This window comes from Diorhabda sublineata, chromosome 4 (assembly GCF_026230105.1).
Source record: "Diorhabda sublineata isolate icDioSubl1.1 chromosome 4, icDioSubl1.1, whole genome shotgun sequence".
NCBI classification, from domain to species: Eukaryota; Metazoa; Arthropoda; class Insecta; order Coleoptera; family Chrysomelidae; genus Diorhabda; species Diorhabda sublineata.
Genome location: NC_079477.1, coordinates 7,615,998 through 7,627,709, shown reverse-complemented (window position 1 = coordinate 7,627,709; position 11,712 = coordinate 7,615,998). Strand labels below are relative to the sequence as shown.

The window sequence follows — 11,712 nt, the reverse complement described above, 5'->3', positions numbered from 1 at the left end:
ATTGACTGTTGAATAGTATTAATTCAATCAACTATAATTTTAATCAGTCTATTGTCTAATGAGCTTTCAAATGTAAAATACCCTGAATAGCTTAATAGTTCATAAACGCAGCTTACAATCGTATTGTAGATACATCAAATCTCATTAGAGATGTCAAAAAGTCAATATATTTTTCAAAGAACTATTTTTTCACAATTACTAAAAAAAATCTGCGTGCCCTACCCGATTTAAAACGTGAAAAATATATAAGTTTGTATAGTTCCTTTTTAAAATAATTCCACATTACAGTGAACGTTACTATAATGAAATCTCTACGCCACCGGTAATTTTGGAAATTACAAAAGAAAAATCTATTAATTTATCACATGAAAAAGCAAAGAAATTCTAAAATTAAACTTATATGGCTTTTATAGAACCGAGAAATATCATTGAAATAACTTCTTTTCCAAAAAAAAAAGTTCTTTTCGTCTAGCTTACAAAAGTTTTCGTAAACTATAAATCTTCGTCGAAAATATAATCAATTAAGGAGGACTTAAGCTTAAATTAAAAAATGATATAAATATAGAGAAATATTCGAAACTGCGTGCATCTCTCAAACTAAAAGCAGATAGCTATCAACCGAATAAATCCAAAACATTTTTTTTACAAGAAATAAATGAATCATCGTAGAAGTTCCAAATCATATTTACCTCCCAACAAAGTTAACAACTACATATTGAATAAGAATTATTGAAGAAGAAGAATTATTGAATTTTGTGCTGCACTAAAAGATTTTTTCAAAAGTTGCATCGATCATCGTAGTAACTTCATCCAACTAATGCAATAACACCTCAATTTTTCTTGAATTGTTATTTGAGAAAATTGGCATTAACAAATTTGGATATATGATAAAACAAATCATCAAAGTTATTGAATGCAAATCTATACACCGACCAGAGCATTCGTAGGTTTGCTGCTACCTTGCTGGTAAGCTCCATGGAAGCTGGAAGAGCAGGAGGTTACGTGGCTATGACGAATAGAATGAATACGGTAAAAAAAATACTTTAGTCAGCGGAGAAGAATTTAAAAATTCTTAATAATATCCAGCAAAAATCATAAAATACTCATACTTGTCAATGTTGATCAAGAACCAACACCAGTAAATATGTCATGATTAATTTTCCATCGACTTTGATAAAAATAATAATTTCCATTGAATCTTATTTTACCAAATCATAAATACCTGTTTATAATAGATAATACCGATACTGACAGTAGTGATGATTTTAATAATACTCGGCCAGTGATATTGAAACAAGCTGCAAAATTAACTTCAAATTTGTTGCCAGAAATTTTAAGAAAACAGTTTCAATTGGCTTACGGAAAATTTATGGAATGGCGAAGAAGTATAAAAGTTAATGAGGCTCCCACGCGAAATGTGGCGAAACAATATATATATTTGATAGTTTCAAATATGACGAATTTAACGGTATCCTTCTTCATATGTGTTATCAATCAAGATCCAAAGAAATTCGAGTTACAAGTTAGCTTCTTTAACATGAGCTCTTATGGATGAAATAGTTAAATTTCTTGATAACAAATTTAATCAGAATTCCCCGATGTATGAATATAAAATTCTTCAATTTCTGAAACCTTGTTATTTTTTAAATCAGATATTGTTAATCAAAATGTACCCAAATTTTGAATACACTGACATGTCATTAACCTTAGGAGAGTGTTTAGGAAACTCTAGTGCAGCTGTTTTGATACAATCAAATGAGCGACTATTTATTTTCAATAAAATGTGAACGTTTAATTTAGAAGCTTTTATGCATTGTTTAAATTCATAATTTATTAATTTAAGTATAAATATATGTGGAATAAAAATAAATAAATGTTTATTTCAATATGACTAGTTTGGTAGACGCGGGAGCCTCCTTAAATTTTTTTCCGAAAGTGTACTTTTGGTGTATTTTGATTAATTTTGAAAAGAACTTTTTATATATAATATACAAAACATTTATTCATTACTGCCTCGTTATTTCTACTTTCTGGAAAAAAATCAATTAATGTAAAAAGTATAATTAATGAAATTAGTTTTAATTTCAATTTATGTTCTCCAAAATCATGAAATTGTTTTAAAGTGCTTAAATGATTAGGTTTAAGTTTATTTCAAAAGTTTGTTGTTCAAATTTATGTTCCAAATCTAGTTATATTCTGATGACATGTTCTGATGAGTCGATATATTCTTATATTCTAGTGTACTTACAAATAAAAATTTTAACAAAAACACAAAGTTTCACTTAACCTTGTCTCATATTATGAATTAAAAAATGCACTAGCAAATTTTTATTCTTCAGTATCTAAACACACATTAGAGTTGGTTCATATATTCAAATGAATCCTTTGTCGTTAACTATTAGCTAATTTAGTTGAGAAGAGTTTGTACTCAGGCACTACTCAATTCGACTAGTGTAAATTTTATAAATACAAGAATAATTTAGACGATGAATTACCTTCTACAATATGTTTCAGCTGGACAAAGACGATTTGCTGGCTTTATTTCAACTAGTATGAATTTCTATGAGATTGAAAAACCTGACATAAAGTTTCATTTTAATAACGTTAGCAACATTTATAAGATACTAACGTTAATAAGAAATCAGTAGGCTTCGCAACCAAACAAAAACTTCTTGGTAATCTTTGGACGATTGCATTTGGCTCAAGTTAACTAAGATGTTAAAACTAAATTATGACGAAATAGTCTACACCTGCATAACCATGGTCAATATATTACTCATCCAAGCCTCAGTAAATAAACTAAAGCATTAATCATAATTTCACCAGCCCGTTGTGAACATTGACTTTCTCGAGCTTTTTATTTTTTTGTAAAAAGCTCAAGATACTGTGAACAGAAACAATTTGTACAGCTTTATGAACGATCTAAGTATTCCAAAAAAGTCTCAAGAAAATTACAGTCGAACATACAAAACGAAGGTAAAGGCAAATCAAAGAATATCAAAATGTTCCTCTATCCACCACGCTGTTCAATATAGTATTAGAATGGATAGTACTCAAAATCGGTTTCAACAGAACAGGGATACTAATAAACTTGCAGAGTCTTCATAGAAATGGCAGAGACAGTGAATCTACAAGTCAATGAAGATAAATCGAAGCATCAAATAGCAATGATCAGTTTGTCAAAACAGCTGAATGAAAGAAAGGCAATGAGCTTTGCACAAGTTCAAAGTTATGTATATATTGGGGTGGTTATTAAGGACGACGGTGACGAGGGAGATATTCTGAAAGTGAGGACGACGAGGCGAAGTAAACAATTGAGAGAAAGATCCCAAAAAATCTCCAGAAAGGCGAGGCTACATCTATACAAAACAATAATAAGACCAACAGTGAGCTAAGGAGGCGAAACGTGATTTCTTAACACAGCAGAAGAAGAGATCCTAGATATATGGGAAAGAAATATTTAGAATGTTACTACGGGGTAAAAAAGGGGAGATTTATGGCTGAGGAGAACAAATAATGAAATAATGAATCTATTTGGAGAAGCAGAACACAGCAAAATAAAAATATCCAAAAGAATAGTGTCTCGGTCACATACAGAGAATGCCAGATTTTAGAACAACAAAAAAAATGATAGATATAGAAGAAGGAGGAACAAGAAACAAAGGAAGACCAAGAAGAAGATGGTACACAGAGATGATGGAAGACCTAAGAGGGAGAGGAATTCAGGACTGAAAGACAAAAGGAAAAAATAGGAAAGAGTAGAAGGGAATCACTTCCATGCTATGGGCCTAAAGCACCTATGTGAAGTACATATATATATATATATATATATATATATATATATATATATATATATATATATATAATACCGGAAAAAGGCAACGTGAGTGTTGTGTTGTCGGGAATAGAAGAAATGGTCTTAAGAAGAATACGGAGTTGGCGCAAGACCAATAATCGCTTAAAGAAATATTTGTTATAGTTTGGAGACGATTTTTGACGAGAACAAAATTTTGAATGTGGAGAACAAATAGTGAGTCGAATTGATTTTTGCGTCTGACACATGACCATTATTCAGTTGAAGTCAACAAGAAAATTAGCTTAACTAATAAATTAGCCGCTACCGGTTTTTAACTTATTATATTCGAATCTATATATGTACGTTTTAATTCATATGAAGAGTGACGAAGGTGATGAATAAATTGATCTGTTTTTTCATAAATAATTTGTCATACTAATATCATCTTTCACTGACATGATGTTTTATTTCATTTTAAAAAATTAATCTTCAAATATCTGTTGAAGAAACCAATAAACAGCGCAGGGATAGTTCCTGAACTTGTTCAATCTTTTATTAGTTATACACGGCTTAGACCAGCTTTTGCATATTGATACAAGCTTTCACAAATTATTAAATTCAACAAAATATGTCAAATATTCTAAAATGTCTTGAAATATACCAAAAGATGAGAAACTGACAAGGCCTATGGCTTTTTAGATTTCATTTCTGCATTTTTTCTTTTATCTGATATTCCCACTCTGATTGTCCAAATTAAGTTCTCTCATCACCTTCATCGAACTCTATATTGTCATAAATACATTTTTTTGTTTTCCAATCTACTCTATCTAATTCAATCTATACAGGTCAATTCCTGGTCGCTAGAATTATAATATTAGAAATTCTTAATGAAACTGATGAGCGCCCATGAACAAGCGTAAAAAAATGTTATCAACACCCTAAAAGATATTAGCCACAATACCATGAGTAGAGTTTTCAAAGAACCACAATTATACCATCACTATACCAAATGTATCCAAGCTCTTTTACCTCAACATTTTCTACAAAAAGTTTTATTTTGAATGAATTACAGACGAATACATATTATTCTATTGCACTTAGGTTAGAATTATGGGAGAAATCAGCCTTAGATATTGAACACTCGTAAGGGATCTTGAACTACTTGAGGATAGATAAATGTGTGTTCCAGGACTTGATGCAAAAAATTCGAAAGGGAGTAGATGACGTGAAAATAATACTGTGACATGGAAAAAAATTTCTAATACGATCCCTCGTTTATGTGTTATAGGCCTTGAAAATTGCGAAATCAGAACTTATATTTTTTAAATTATAGATCCGAAGATTATGAATTTTTAATTGATACTTATGTATGTCCATGTAGTGTTTTTGACTGAATAAATAATTCTACAATACTATCTGAAGGCCAGGGCTATGCCTAAAGGTTAACAATCCATAACTCTTACAGAAATATTTCAGGAGTTCATAAAAAATTGTACTGTGAAGGAAACAGCTATTCTTTGCTTGGTTGATGACGATACCGCACTGGTTCCTGAGAATGAAGACGATACAAAAATGTAATTGCCCAGTTGCAAAAAATTGTGTTCAATAGTTATTCCAGCGTAGGTGGGAGAGAAGTTTCAACGGGTTATGATGTATTGTTGACCAACTTCCAACACCAGTCAGTAGAATCTTGTTGATAACCAAGCCGCACTTGAACTGAATATACCCGAAGAAGATGTTGATGAGCAGCAATTGAGGTTAGAGAAAAACAAGCCAATTGAACTTGTTTTTTACTTTTAGTATTTTTAACGAAACATATATATCGATACTTATCTTAGCAGGTAGTTCCAGTAAGCATATTAGTCCGAGAGCCAGCGACCGTTTTTGATGACCAAAACCACAAAAGCTGAAAACTTGTCCTAAGCTTTATTTGGTATCATTATTGAACGAATGGACCTCCAGCTCGCGGACTTCCGGATGGTGTAGCAGTGGCAGCCTCCCACACATGCAAAAGCTGAAGCTTTGTTAACATTCACAATATGTTACAAAGTAAAGAAAAAACGTATCCAGCCGAATGTAGAGTGGGGGATTATGCCCTAGCTTTTCACGTAAAGAAGTGAAAAATGCGCACTGAGTAATCTTATACCGCAAAAGCTGAAATTTAGTAAACCTATAGTTAAGTTAATAACTTAAACGAAAAAATCATCCAGCTTCATATTAAGTGGAGGAAAAGTGTCCAGCCGATGCAATTAAAGACACTGCGAATCGGCATTCGCTCGGGCGCGTTGTTTCTTTGAATGCATCAGCTGGACACTTTTCCCCCACTAAATAGAAAGCTGGATATTTTTTTCTATTAACTTATTTACTTACTATTATATTACCGAATTTCAGCTCTTGTGGTAGAAAATATCTATACTTTTCTCATTAAACACAGCGCGCCCATGTAGTTATTATACTGTCTCACAAGTTTTTGAATCTAAAGGCTATTAGTAAATATGTACACATTTGAATATACATAATAAACCGTACAATACATAACATAAACAATATGTAGACATCAAAATAAGAAAAGTGAATATTTACATAAAAGTGCAAATAGTCTATTAATAATATATAGATAGCCACTTTGTATAATACGGAGCCAAGATCTAGTAGTAATTGCCGTTTTATGATGTACTAAATATCTCAACTGACCGTTAAATGGCTCCTCTTTGAACATTTGATTTCGATACCTACATTTCGAAATTTCTAGAGACGAATCAACTGCTGTGCGGAAATTTAGGCCTTCTCTTTACTCTAACAGCCCGGCATAAAATGCGCACAGCAGAGCAGCTGCTAACCGGTCCGGTTCCCTCTCCTACTCAAATGTAGCATTTTTGGAAGCGCAATATTTTGCGAAACGACGACATATTCCATTTACCGACAAATAACATCGACGGATCAGCTCTGCCTCCCTGAAAAAATTGAGTTGCATCAACATTTGGCTGGGAAGGGAAAGACACGAAATTGTATGGTGTATTGTATTGTGTATTGTATCTTATTTTATTCCACTCTTAATTAGCAGTCTAGGCTAAAAATGGTGATGTCGTAGGTATTTTTGGTTATAGAAAGAGATTCGACATTAAGAAATGTTCTTGATCGAATAGAAGAAGAGAGGGTTAATAATTCCACTTTCTTGCAGGAGTGAAGTCTCCAAAAATAAAGGGCTAAGGAAATGTTGTTATAGAGGAGACCCCTCATAATTTTCTGAGAGTATTCATTTTAACCTATTTGGGGTAAAATTCCTTTTTAATTTCATGTGACATGTTATTTTCAATAGAGAAACTCTAAAGTGTATATATGAAACATTCATTGAGATAATCACCGAAATGGAAAATGTACAAAACAGTTCGTTGGAGTAAATAAATTTAGCACCATGACAAAAGATATAGCGAGATTTTTGCAATTATCGATTTCAGTTTTATATACAGGCCACGTTTTCGAGGATCATTTCCGACTATTTCTCAATTAATGCAGGAGCAGATGTTTCAAGCCTAAAACGCCATGAGGGTCATTAATCCTGATATGTATTGATGCGAAACTTCCCTAAATTTTCAAATCTAGGTGTTAATTACAATGTTAAATGAAATATGAAAATAGGTTAAGGTAATACGTATTTTAATTCCGTTTCTAGTTTTGAGTGTAATAGGAAGAATTGAGATGAGAAAGTAACATTCGAATCATCTTGATCAAAGAAGAAAGGATAAGAAGAAGTACTCAAAGAATGTGTGATACCTCAATGCCTCAAACATTTGAATATGTGCAATAATGAGATGAGACTAGACTACGTTCATGCATTTGTTTTATTCGTTGTACAATAAATAATTGTTCTGAAACTCTAAATGTTACCTAATTATGGATCCAAGAACAATCACAGCTCAAGTCTCGATTCAAATTTTCAGACAAAATTAAAATATCTCAAATTATCGACATTTAGAAATAAGCTTTCCAATGTGTTATTATTCTGAAGTTATCATCCTGTATAACCAGTAGAACTGCCTTTTAAAATAATTGCGCATTTTCAACTTATTTTGGTTAGAACGATGTGACAAAATATGTATAGTTTGTCACACTTAACTGCTTTCCATGGTGATTGTTAATTATCGAAAACCCTGTCAGCAATCAAAACTACAAATTAAAATATCAACCAATTATTTATCGTGAAATAGTCGACCAGTATGTGTACCTGATCTAATAGTTAGAGACTTTCAAGGATTTTTTTTTAAATGCGATGGTTCTTATATAACATTTATATGCTAAGCTGGTATCGCATCATTCTATACTGAATCCATATTTCATTATTGTTGATCTACCACTGGTGTGTGTGTGTGTGTGTTAGTAAATGTTAGATAGCACTTAACTTTGATCAAATACTCAACAATAGTGGTCTTTCAAAAAGTTGTTGTTTCTTGGTATAAAAACATTGAACGGTTCGTTGAATGTTATTTGCGGTTTATTGTAAATTGAAATTTATCGAAGTGGGGATTTTATCGAGTGATATTTTATTTTTTTTTAAATTCAATCATGTGGTGATTATGTTTGTGTAGATAACAGGTACCTAGTTTTTTTGTCTATTTACGTATATCATTTTTTCAGTACGAATTTTTGGCCACTATCATTAGAATTGACTCAGAAAAAATTAATCTATTGAAATCTTAAATTTTTTCTATTATTCGTATAGATTTTAAGACAGTTGTGATTGTAATCAACAAATCATATCCATATTTTCATTTTCAAAATTAATCTGGCATCAGAACAAATATGTTTCAAAATTTTTCAAAACAATAATTGGTTTATTAAAATTTTATGAAAAAAAAGGTTTTTAATAGAAAAAGTTTCTGAAATTTTGCTTTCCAATTCAGTGTTAACACTGCATCCAACAATTTTTCTTATTCCTTCTTCTATCACTACTTTTACATGTCTAGTGTTTGGCATCCTTTTATTATTTCACCAAAATCCTTCGTTTGTTTTTATTCCCTCAGCACCTGTCTTTTCCATAAAACCTATGTTACTATTGTTCGATATATGTTGCTCCAGATAAGTCCCGTGACATTATTAACTTACTTAAAAATTCCACCATTGACTTAATCTCGCTATTCTCTTATTTATTTCAGTTTGTCTAGTTTACAGAATGCTCTTTTCATTTCATCATTTGCTCTGGTTTCTGTATATGCAATTATTTGCTGTTTATGGTGATTAATGAACCCCATTTTTCGTATCTTGCTATATCGTCTTTAAACCCTTTGGAACTCTAAATTTCTATGATACAGGTTTCGTCCCACGTTACTCTACTTTACGAGTATCCTAATATTTCGTTCATAGCTTTTTCCAATTATCATCTTAAGGTGAATATCTGACCCATCTTCCTTTCTTGAAACCTCCTTGGTATTCTCCCACATTGTTTTTCAGTACTCGTTTAATCTGTTTCTCACAACTGTAGTCAAAACTTTGCACATAACACATCCACAATAATTTCCACACCCACTTTCATCTTCGTTGTTGAATATTGGATTATTGAATTATTCCACATCTCACGCATTTTTCCGTATTATTGTACCAATTTATTTCTGCATATATTCCTTTATAATAATTTCAACTGGAATCTTATTCTCTCCTGCACTATTATAGTTTTAAAATTTTCTATCTGTCCTAAGATTTCTTTATCTGTTGGTTTCTCCACTAGATCCACATTTTCTATTTCCCTCTCTATATATTCTTCCTGTTCCAGTTCTTCATCCTGTCCTAACAACACATCTTCGTTGTTTCTTTTTAGTTTATTACGCAAGAATATTTGATATGATTTTTCGGATTTCTGTGTATTTTCTCTTGGTTTCTTTAATTGATAAATTATTAAACACTGATCATCTAAATCCATTAGTTTAATTTTAATAAATAGTGAATATGTACAATTTGCTATTGTCAAAAGCTTAGGATCATTAAAGGTAGAATTCATGTATGTTATAAACTATTGTCGTACGTTTATTTAAATAATTTCTTTTGAATCTGTCTTTTTGGGATAATTACTATACTATAGGTTAAATTGGAATTTCTGTAACCTTTGACGATATTCATAATGAATACACTGCTTACACACACTACACCAACACAGTGTAATCGTGAGTGTTGGTGAAGTGGTGGAGTAAACAGAGTATTCAGTATACTTATACGGTGACTGTAATTAATGATGCAACGTTGCAGAAAGCTTCCTGTCCAACGAATACCATTGATGCAGTTTCTTTTGAGAATGAAATCGAGTCTCATAAATGGGTCCTTGGACCAAACAAAAGCCTTAGTAAAAATGCGATGGGGTTGATTGGGCACATCTTCATTCAATTCGAGTAATATTATTTAGGAGATCTAATTTCTTTTAAATGTAGAGTGCTACAAAGTTTTATAGTATGAGATGTAAAGATTTGAGGCATTGTTGTCATGATAATGATAATTTAGGTTATATTTAGAAAACTATGTCACTCACTAAACTATCGAAAATGTTGTATCAGAATTAGACTAATGTTAGTGAAGAAAGGTTATTGAATATTTGATTGATAGCTTCATTAATGTACGAGGATTCGCATCAATAAAGCCTGGAAAATATTCATCCGGATGCGCTTTTGGTCCAAGGTGAAAATACTCAGTCTAGTCTATATTGATCCGATAAATGTATTTTGGCGTTAATCTATCCTGAGAAATCAACTTTTTTGATCTAGCTCATTCATTAGTGTGGTTTATTGCATTCACTAAAGTGAGTCAGGAACCATCCATTGACGGTACTCTGAGAGTATTTATGGTGGGAGATTTTCTGGCCATATTCTCCACAATTTTCTCTTTTCTAGTGACTGGTTGAATAAATTAGTTACTAAATAATTGTTGTGGCCATTGGATCGATTTTTGGATCTTGTGGAATAGTTCTTTATTAATTCTTTGATTAGTAGTATGCTTAAATTGTTATGAATTGTGTATGTATGTGTATGTGAAAGAGAGAGAGAGAAATGCTTTATTGTCAAAAAATTGTTACAATTTAGAGACGAATGTATATAAAAACTAAGACACAAACATAAAAATAACTAAATAAAGATACAATTAAAAGAAAATTTCAATATACAGAAGAAAACCAGAACAAAATTATAGGTAATAGTAATAGGAGATAATTAGTAAGTCTAAAATTAAACCAGTATGCAGCATGCCGGGAAATAAATATTATTATTAGAATAAAAGTCGTTTACAGTGTAGACGGCACTTTCCAGTAAATATGCCCTCAAATTATTATGGAATACGGGAAAAGATGATATAGATTTTATTTCAATTGGCAAGTGATTGTGCATTTTGTTACATTGTAAAATATTGAGCCATTAACTAATTCTGAACATGGAGTAGGTACTCCACGTTCCTAAGTGGATAGCCGTGCGACGACCTTTCTGAAATTAGAGAAGGAACAGTCAGAATTATTAATATTTTTTTAAAGAAGTCCCAGTAGTGCGCCTTGCTGTTTATTCCGAGTAAGTATCTAACAGCTCTCTTTTGTAGTCAAATTGAGTCAAATTTAGTTGGTTAGTAATGTACCAGGGGCTCTACTTAACATATGGAGTGTTTTGGATTGGAATGTTTAGAGAATCTTTGTATTTGACGGGTTACTGCAGCCTCATAGTTAAATTCTTTACGACAAAATTGGTATGAATATATCTTTGTATACGAGCAATTTATTTTCGATTCTTATACGATTGTAGAACAGAAAGTAAGCATAAAAAATTGCGAGAGAAAGAGAATCTCTCACCTCATGCACAAATTTATAACTAAACTTATATGAGATTGCAAACATTTCAAACAATCCTCTTATAAAATCGTCATTGTGATAAGTGCCAGAGGTGTATAGAGATATT

At 31.5% G+C, this 11,712-nt stretch overlaps 2 protein-coding genes across 2 annotated transcripts in view; one reads left to right on the top strand and one right to left on the bottom strand.

Annotated features, from left to right (window-relative positions):
* LOC130442453 (aminopeptidase N) overlaps nucleotides 1-2,453 on the bottom strand; it is a 36,249-nt gene extending 33,796 nt beyond the window's left edge. The window contains exon 1 of the mRNA XM_056776573.1: nucleotides 2,249-2,453. The gene's annotated coding sequence lies outside the window, so the exon portion shown is untranslated. The remainder of the gene's footprint in view (nucleotides 1-2,248) is intronic.
* Nucleotides 2,454-8,109: 5,656 nt separating this feature from the next.
* The window catches only part of LOC130442451 (aminopeptidase N-like), a 38,348-nt gene continuing 34,745 nt past the window's right edge, over nucleotides 8,110-11,712 (top strand). The window contains exon 1 of the mRNA XM_056776570.1: nucleotides 8,110-8,389. The gene's annotated coding sequence lies outside the window, so the exon portion shown is untranslated. The remainder of the gene's footprint in view (nucleotides 8,390-11,712) is intronic.